Source organism: Bactrocera neohumeralis, chromosome 5, assembly GCF_024586455.1.
Source record: "Bactrocera neohumeralis isolate Rockhampton chromosome 5, APGP_CSIRO_Bneo_wtdbg2-racon-allhic-juicebox.fasta_v2, whole genome shotgun sequence".
In the NCBI taxonomy this organism is placed as follows: Eukaryota; Metazoa; Arthropoda; class Insecta; order Diptera; family Tephritidae; genus Bactrocera; species Bactrocera neohumeralis.
In genome coordinates, this window is record NC_065922.1 from 10,363,436 (window position 1) to 10,372,386 (window position 8,951).

At 32.2% G+C, this 8,951-nt stretch overlaps 1 protein-coding gene across 1 annotated transcript in view; it reads right to left on the reverse strand.

Annotated features, from left to right (window-relative positions):
* LOC126759050 (inactive dipeptidyl peptidase 10) overlaps nucleotides 1-8,747 on the reverse strand; it is a 380,650-nt gene extending 371,903 nt beyond the window's left edge. The window contains exon 1 of the mRNA XM_050473624.1: nucleotides 8,289-8,747. The gene's annotated coding sequence lies outside the window, so the exon portion shown is untranslated. The remainder of the gene's footprint in view (nucleotides 1-8,288) is intronic.
* Between the last annotated feature and the right edge of the window lie 204 nt (nucleotides 8,748-8,951).

The window sequence follows — 8,951 nt, forward strand, 5'->3', positions numbered from 1 at the left end:
GTGAGTACTGCCTGGAGGTGGCTATGGAGAATTGCTTATACTACATATATATGTACTTGTATGAATGTGTTTTATATGTAACTATGCAAATAAATTATATGGTATCGTGATTTCTTTCTTTAATTGGATTTTCTGAAAGAGTGAACAATTTAAAAAGAAAATGATAATAATTTTCAATTTAACCGAGAGTACACAACAAATAAGTTTTGGAACATAAATAAATAATTTTCTCATATGCCGTACAACTTAAAAGTCTTTAATTTACAGATATTTTGCTTAGCTTCAACATTTTCATCTAATTTTACAATATATGTATATATTTTTTTTAATTAACTTTTAAAGATAGGTGGCAACTCTATTCCAAAATATTTCAAAATTAAAATAGTAGCAAATACTTTAAAGCTCACTTTCTTAAACGCCTTAAATGAATTCAGAAAAATTTTTCATATATTCAGTTCCACCTACATATTACATATTTATGTACATGGCAACCCTATGCCAAAATTTTGTTGATTAAACTAAAGCGGTAACAAGACTTTTTTCGAAAATATCATTTATTAAAATGTATGCTTAAAAATAATATTTTTTCCATTTTATTATTTTTGATAGTTGGTAGCACTGTTTCTAAGTATATCTACGTGTTACTAGATATTTTGACCACAAAATTTTCAACTTCAAATTACACATATTCTGTTTGATTTCGTTAATTTTCAACATTTTCACTTACATAATTTAATAATAATTTAATAAATTTTTCTCTAACGCTAGGTGGCAACTCGATGCCAAAATAGGTCAAAATTAAGAGAGTTGCAAATACTTTAAGCAACGGTCGTTTGAAATTTTTTTTTTAAATAATTAAATAAAAACTAAAAAAAAAATAAAATAATAAAATTATTTTTTTTTTTTCTTTTTGATATATTTTCTATAGCTGGCAACTCGATTCCAAATTCTTTTGTTTGGTACCAAATTATTTTCCGAAAAATATCAATGAACATCTTTTATATAAAATTTATGCTTAAAAATAATAATTTTTTCCATATTATTGTTTTTGATAGCTGGCAACTCTATTCCAAAATACCTCAAAATTAAAAGTGTTCCAAATACTTTAAGAAACACTTTCTTAAACACACTGTAGGTGTTTGGCAAACTTTTTGTTATATGCGGTTTCACATTTTCTGTAGATGGCAACACTATTCCAAAAATTGTTTGATGAAAGTAATACCAAAATATTTTCCGAAAATATCAATGAACTTCTTTTACTTAAAATTTATGCTTAAAAATAAATTTTTTAATATTAATATTTTTGATAGGTGGTAACACTGTTTCTAATTATATTGAGGTTTTACTATATATTTTTACTATATACTTTCTAGAACACTTTTATAGTAAAATTGCGTTTGGACACATGTACATATTTTAAGTTTTACTTTCTTTTCTAGTTGGCAACTCTATTAAAAATTTTTTGAATAACCTATCATTCGTGTCTTCAAAAACTTCCAAACATGCTGACCTTTTCTTGTCATATATTTAGTAATATTGTGTGCAACTTTACTTCCAGTGTTAGGTGGCAACTCTGTTTAAGAAGACATATCTTTGTGTTTACCTCTTAACTTATTCAGAATTTGTTCAAATATGGTTAAGAAACCAGTTCTAAGATGAGGTTGAGATTTTTTTCTTTCAAATTTTGCTAAAAGTAGTATCATTCAAGTTTTTCAAGCTTTTTTCCGAATTTTTTAATTAAATATTATTATCATAATTTTTCCAAAGTATGGCAACATTACATGCAAAAAACTTTCACACGATTTTTTACTAACGATAATAATATAGAAAAAGTCACTGAATTTGTACTGCAATTGTCGTCCATTGGTCTAATAACGAAAGCTGGGTTTCCCCACATCTGTCATAGATTGATTCGAAAACTTTTCGGTCGTTGTTTTGAGGTTATTTTCAACTTTAAAATTCGCTCCTTCAAGTTTATGCTAAAAAACTTGACTTTTTCAGACACTATAGCGCTTTCCTGCTACAACAAAAACAACATGTGTATATTATTAAAACATGTTTCTAAATTATAAGGAATTCCTGAAACCTACCCGATGAAAATCACCTTCATACCAACCAAGAGACAAAACAATTGCAGAAATTCATAATTTTGTCAAACATTTCTTAAGGTTTCTAACAGAGCGCCTTCATTTTTCACCATTTAATTAAAATTTAAATTTTTTTTTTGCATTTGAAATATATTTGTGCCATTTAACTTCCTTTTTTTCGGTGCCGCACTCATTACCACTGCGTTGCGCTCTGTTAAACTTCCCTCTTGACATTGTCAGAAATTTCAAAAGCGCAAACAAACAGTCATTCGCCATGTTTTTGACATGTGTTTGTCTTTTTTCGCACTCTTCTTTTTTGTTTTTGTTTTTTTTTTGCTGTGTTTTGTATTCTATGGTTTTGTGTTTATTGAGGGTCCCTAAGTACAACTGACTGTTTGGCACATGCTGCTGGCGCTTGGCGTTGACTTTTGTACATGCGGTTAAGGAATTTGACATTTGTTCGCCTTTTTCAACAACCAAATATTTGGTGTATATTTATATGTTTATATAACAATGCATATCATCACCTAAAATGCAAAATAACGTAAAATCACTTTTCTTAGGTTCACAGGCGAAAGAAAGACGATATAGCAGAAACAACTCATATTCAAACAAAATTTGAGTTTTGGTTATAAAGTGGTTAATAAATGGTTATATATTGGCTATATCTCAGCCAGCTGAAAATTTTATGCTACATATATGAAACATGATGTGGTGAATCGTAAGCACTAAAAACTCAATTTTAATTTTTTTGTTTATACGTTGTTTTGCATTTTAAGTGACGATATATTTTTTTACTTTTATATGCATGTAAATATATGTATGCGTGTATATAGTACAGGGTCGAACGCAGGGGGGGGTTTTGGGGTGTTAAAACCCCCTCCCCCCCCCAAAGTAATTGAATTTTTAAATAGTAGAATTTCATTCTACATAGTCATTTGAAAAATTGTAATTTGTTGTTTTCAAAGCAATCTTTCTGCCGACGATGATACAATTGTATCTTTTTTGATACTTTTTTTTCTAAATTTTGTGATTTGATACTTTTTTGTTCACAAACGGCCTATTTTGATACTTTGCTGCTGATAGAATTTAATTTTTTGAAAATATGAAAATGTTAAACTAAAAACAAACCTATTATATCTGGATAGTATTAAAAAGTTGTGGGAATGTAGGCCAATTAAAAACCCAGAAAAATATAATCTGGACAGAGACATTTTTTTAATTTGCTTCAAAGTAATGAGTTATGAGTAATGAGATGATGCCTTATAACTCTGTGGCTGCTGAACTGGATTTTTTTTAGATTTAAGGGGAATTGTGAGTCGAAAATGGACTTCTTTTGAAAAATAAAAACTCATTTATTATGACTTTCAGTTTTCGTTCCATGAGCAAACTGTTGTGAAATAAATTTAAATTAAAAAAAATTATGCTATTTGCAAAAAAATACTTGAGTGTCTTAACTAAAATGTCTATATTTTTAATAAAAACAACCAGAAAAAACTGGTCTGAATTAGATACACAACTTTACTTATTATTTGTTTTTCAAATGAAAATTTTTAAAACAACGGTTGTGCTTTTGATACTTTTTGATACTTTTTTGCTTGGCACATATGCTTAATTTTTTTAGCTCGCGGCAACACTTGTCACTAATGATTAGAGCGTGAATGAGAATAGAACAAATGAATTATGTGCGTACGTGCGTACTAAAGCCAATTTTTGCATTATCAAAACACATAAGCCTATGTTTGCAGCAAATATGTATGCTGAAATTAGTGAAATGCGTAAGGATTCTGAACAGTCGTTTAAACTAACTTTTGAATCAGTTAAAACAATAGCCGCAGAATTAGATTTAGAAATCAAAATTCCGCGTTTGGCGAAACGGCAAACTAATCGCGATAATTATGAAGGCCAACTGGAAGAATATTACTGCAGATCAATTTATATACCGTTTTTAGATAATTTTTTGGACCAAATCAATGAACGATTTTTAAAACATCGAGAGCTGCTTTCCAAAATTGAAAACATTTTGCCAAATAAATGCATAAATCTTGACGTTATTGAGATGCAGGAGACTGTTCGTGTTTTAGAAAAGCAATGGTCCGCTGATGTAGAAGATCGCGCTGAATTTAGAAAAGGTTAAAAATCTTTTCTTCAGATTATATTTTCTAACTAAAATTTTGAATATATTTTCAGGAACTGGTTAAATCAAACAAAGAGATCCAAAACTTTTTTAGACGCGTTGAATTGTTGTGATGAAAAAATTTTCAAAACAGTACATCGTTTTTTAAAGATTGGAGCAACAATCCCTATATCTGTCGCTTTAAGTGAACGCTGAAAATAAAAGAAGATTAGACTTCAATTTGTGAATAAAATACAGGAACCTTGTCTTTTTACCTAAAACCCCCCCAAATTTTTTTCCTGCGTTCGCCACTGATATAGTATATGTAGAGTGAAATATGTTCATTGAAATGACACGTTAAAGTCGCAGACGAAATATAATTGTGTAAGTCACTATGTAAACCGGTGAAGGAGTTCAAAATTCAACAGTTGCGAGGTTGTGGGTGTATGTAGATAGCGTAGTTATTAACGACAAGAAAATAAGCCAACGCTAAGAAAATATAATGTGCTTTGTCTGGTCACTGAAGTGCGAGCGTTCTGAGTTTCAAAAATGACTAGTAGTATTTTCTCAAGTAAACTTACGCTTTTTTAATAAATTTTTACAGACATACATATGGGTTATTAAAAATGGCTGATTTGAAAAAAAAATGTATCCCAACAGTGCTAATAGTATAAGCTTTAGTGGTGAAGAGATATTAAGCATCAATTGTGAATACCAGCCAACCCAAAATCAGAGTGAACTCTAACTAACCAATGAAATGTACTACTGTGGGCAAAAGATAGTAAGACTTTTTAATTTAAATTTCGCGCGAAAACCCATTCGTTGAAATTTTTTTATTTTTTTTTTCTGGATTCGTATATCTATCAGTGACTTCTGTGCCAAATCTCACAGCAAAGTAGTCATTAGTGTTTAGTACACGCTTATCTTTCTGAAGTACATAAAGTGCATTTAACGATTTGAAATTTCTTGGACCGAAACGTTTAGAATGTCGGAAAAGACCTTTACTGATAGTTGTCTGTCACGAGCAAGTGTTTTTGATTGGCACAAATTAACCAAAGAGTATCAAGAACGCGTGGGCGACGAACCAGGAGGACCATCAACATCAACTGATGATCCACAGGTGAATGAAATAAAAAATTGGAATCTGAGAATCGAAGATTAACAATCAATGGTCTAGCGCATCGTTGGAATGTTGATAGGTTCAGCGAATACCATTTTGAAAGATCATTTGGACCAAAGAAAAATAAAAACACAATTGGTTTCAAAATCACTAAATTTTATCGGAAAACAGCGTCGCGTCAACGTCTGCGAAACAATGATTTCCGTCTACTAGGATGGCATGAAACGTATTATTACTGGCAATGAGTTTCGGGACTATGCTTACGGCCCGGAAACAAACTATCTATCGTGGCAAAGGTACACTGTTGGCACAAGTGTATTGGGGTCAAGTGGGATTACTTTGAAGGGTACGACATAGATTTTGAAACTGTGTTTATAGCAAAGCTTATTATAAAGACAACGCTAAGATATTACGTTCTCAGAAATATGCTAGATTTTATTTCATAATTATTATTCCATATTCCTCCTACTGGTGTATTATTGTATACTAGCTATAATATTTTAGTTATAATTTTCAATTGCTCAGATTCATATATTTTTTAAATCATACTTAACTCATCTATTATGTTTGGCATGACATTCATCAAACATATTCAATAGCCTGACAGTCATTGAAAAAACAACATCAAATATTTTCATTGTGTTGAAAATGTCAAATTTTGTACCGAAAAGTGATGATTTGCGAAAAGCTTTTATTTTTTGCTTCCATTTGAAGAAAAGTGCTGCAGAGTCGCAACGAATGCTTGTCGAAACATATGCTGATCATGCTCAATCAGACACAACATGGAAAATATGGTTTCAATGGTTCGGAGATAATAATTTTTATGTGAAGACCATAAAAATGTTTCAAGACGCCGAACTGCATGCAATATTGATGCCAATGCGGAACAAGTGCACAAGAGATGCTCCATTGTTTCCCTGGTGCCCTGCGCTAGACATTTCCTGCAGTCTTTTCGATCCGTCAGCTCCATCCTGTGGGCATGTGCCGCTAACAAACAGTGACCAGTTAGTATTCCCATGTTAACTGTTGCACAATAAAAGTGTGGAAAGTGGGTGCCACATGAATTGAATGAAAGACAAATGAACAACCGAAAAAACATTTGTTAAGTTTTGCTTCAAAGACACGAAAGTAAATCAGTTTTACATCGAATTGTCATTGGCGATGAAAATGTGATTTATTTTAAAAACCAGAAACGGAGAAAATCATGGGTTTTTCCGGGTAAACCATCAACAGCGACTGCAAAAACAACTCGATTTGGTAAGAGGGCAATGATCTGTGTTTGGTGGGATCAAAAGTATGTGGTATAACATGAACTTCTAAAAGCTGGTGAAACTGTAAAGAATAATCGCCACAAAACACAATCGGTTCAAAATACAATCAAAGTACTTGGCTGGGAACTGCCACCACACTCGACGTATTCACCAGGGTTGACCTTTTCGATTACCATTTGTCTTATATAAGTAGAGGTTGAATGCAGCTTGAAGCTCTTGTTCGTATTCTTCTTCATGACATTTATTCGAGAGAACCACTTCAAGTTACTATACAGAATTTATTGCTGTGAACCAATGAACTCAAAAAAATAGGAATTGAAAAAAAATTAAATAAAATTTTGAATTTACTCCCTATTTAGGATACCGAACGGACTAACCAAAATCCAGTTGAAACTAGTCTGAGTGGAATTCACTTATGACAGCTGAAGAGTGTAATGGAATTTGTACATTTCGAAATCAGCATTCCAACCTGGAGGCTAAGAGCCGAATAACTCTTGCCAACAGGCGCTCTTTTGGGTTCGGTAGGCAATTAAGAAGCGGATTCCTCTCGTGATGAAGAAAAATTACGCTCTATAAGCCTTTTACCATTACCGTTCTATCATATGGCGCAGAAATATGATAACGATCGAGATGGGAAAGCACTTCGAGTATTCACGCAAACAAACTGTTCTGCAGAAGGGCTTTGAAGACGTCTGCGCTAGCGATGAATATCAAAGAAGTTGGAATCATGCACTGTATGAACACTACCTCGACTTAGATATCGGCTATGCGGTCCGTGTGGATTCAAGGTAAATTGTTGGACAACTGAAGCAGCAAGAGCGCGTTTCATACCCAAAATATCCACCAAAATCATTTGAAGGCGCTCGCGAGATGTCGAGTTCTATTGCAATCTTTCTAAAACTTGGCTGACACTTTTCTAATATTTTCATCAGTTGAAGAGGTGGAAGGTCAACACTCGAAGGCTTATGTTTTTAATAAAATTGAATCACCGTATGACTTTTCCAACATTCGCAACGATTTCGCACACGAAATTTGATCAGAAATACAAAATTAAAAATAAATTATTTGTTCGATATTTTTATTCATTGTAAATATTGCAACGCACTACTGAGGTGTAGCGACTTAAGCAGCTTCTGTGAACACACTGGTCGATAGGGCGAGCTTATATTTGGCTTAGTAATTAAGGACAGTCCTACCAACTTAGCGAAATATATATTTTTGAAGTATAATTTATCCGGGAAATTAAATAACATTGTCTTTTCACAATATACTTTAACCTTATGGCTGCATTATCAAAGATTTCTACGAAACAGCGATTTTTATAAGGAAGAACATAGAACAATTCATCAAAAAGAACTTTTGCCTCGATTTTACCATGCACATACATATATTTTTATAACTTCAAACACCTCACCAGACATTACATCAACATTTCACTATCTTTCCACAACACAACGCTCACTAAATCCCTAATTTCTTTGCAATCTCTCAATCTCCATTAGAATAAGTTTTGCGCCCAAATAAACAGGCTAATAAACATAAACATGAATAAAATAGTTGTAAAACTCTTAAGCGAAAAACGCCCCTTGGCGCATAAAATGCCAACGGAGTCTGCAAATAAAGCAATGATATATGACAGCATAGCCTAAATGTAGGCAACACTTTAGGCGTCAAAGATAAAGCAAACAACCAACCTGTATGTGATTTCGTGTCGCCATAAGCTCTTCTGCTCCGCTTATTCCCCTCTTCCTCACGGTGTAACGTTACCCTAATGTGTAGTTGTAGAGTTTTTCAGCATGCGCTTGTATTAGTGGGCAGCTGGCAGCATCACCATATGGTTACTTTCGCTGCTGCTGTTGTTAGCATGCTTTTAGGCGTAGCAAAAATTTGCTAATAAGCCGAATGTGAACGCACACGCGCGCACGAGATGATGGACAGTATTAGATTTTGTCCGCTATACGGAGCACTTATTAGGCTTGAGCGACTGTGTAACGGTTGTCGGGTATTTTCTAGCAATTTTTTCAATTTTTTTGTGTTAATTTGCTTTGTTGCGAATTTTCGGTGTTTTGGATGTGCGTATATTTGCTCACATTGTGTTTGTGGAGCACTAATTAGTTATTTTTTGTGCGATATTTTATTTTTCGTGAAAGTAATAATTAAAATTTTCACTTTATTTTTTAAAAATAAAATTTTTTTGGAATGAAATTTTTTTTCGAATTTTTTTTACGTTGGCAATTTTTTTGAAAATTTTTTACGATGAAAATTTTTTTGAATTTTTACAATGAATATTTTTTAATATAATTTTTTTTTTTTGTTGGAAATTATCATATATTTTTAATTAAAGAAATAATTTTTTT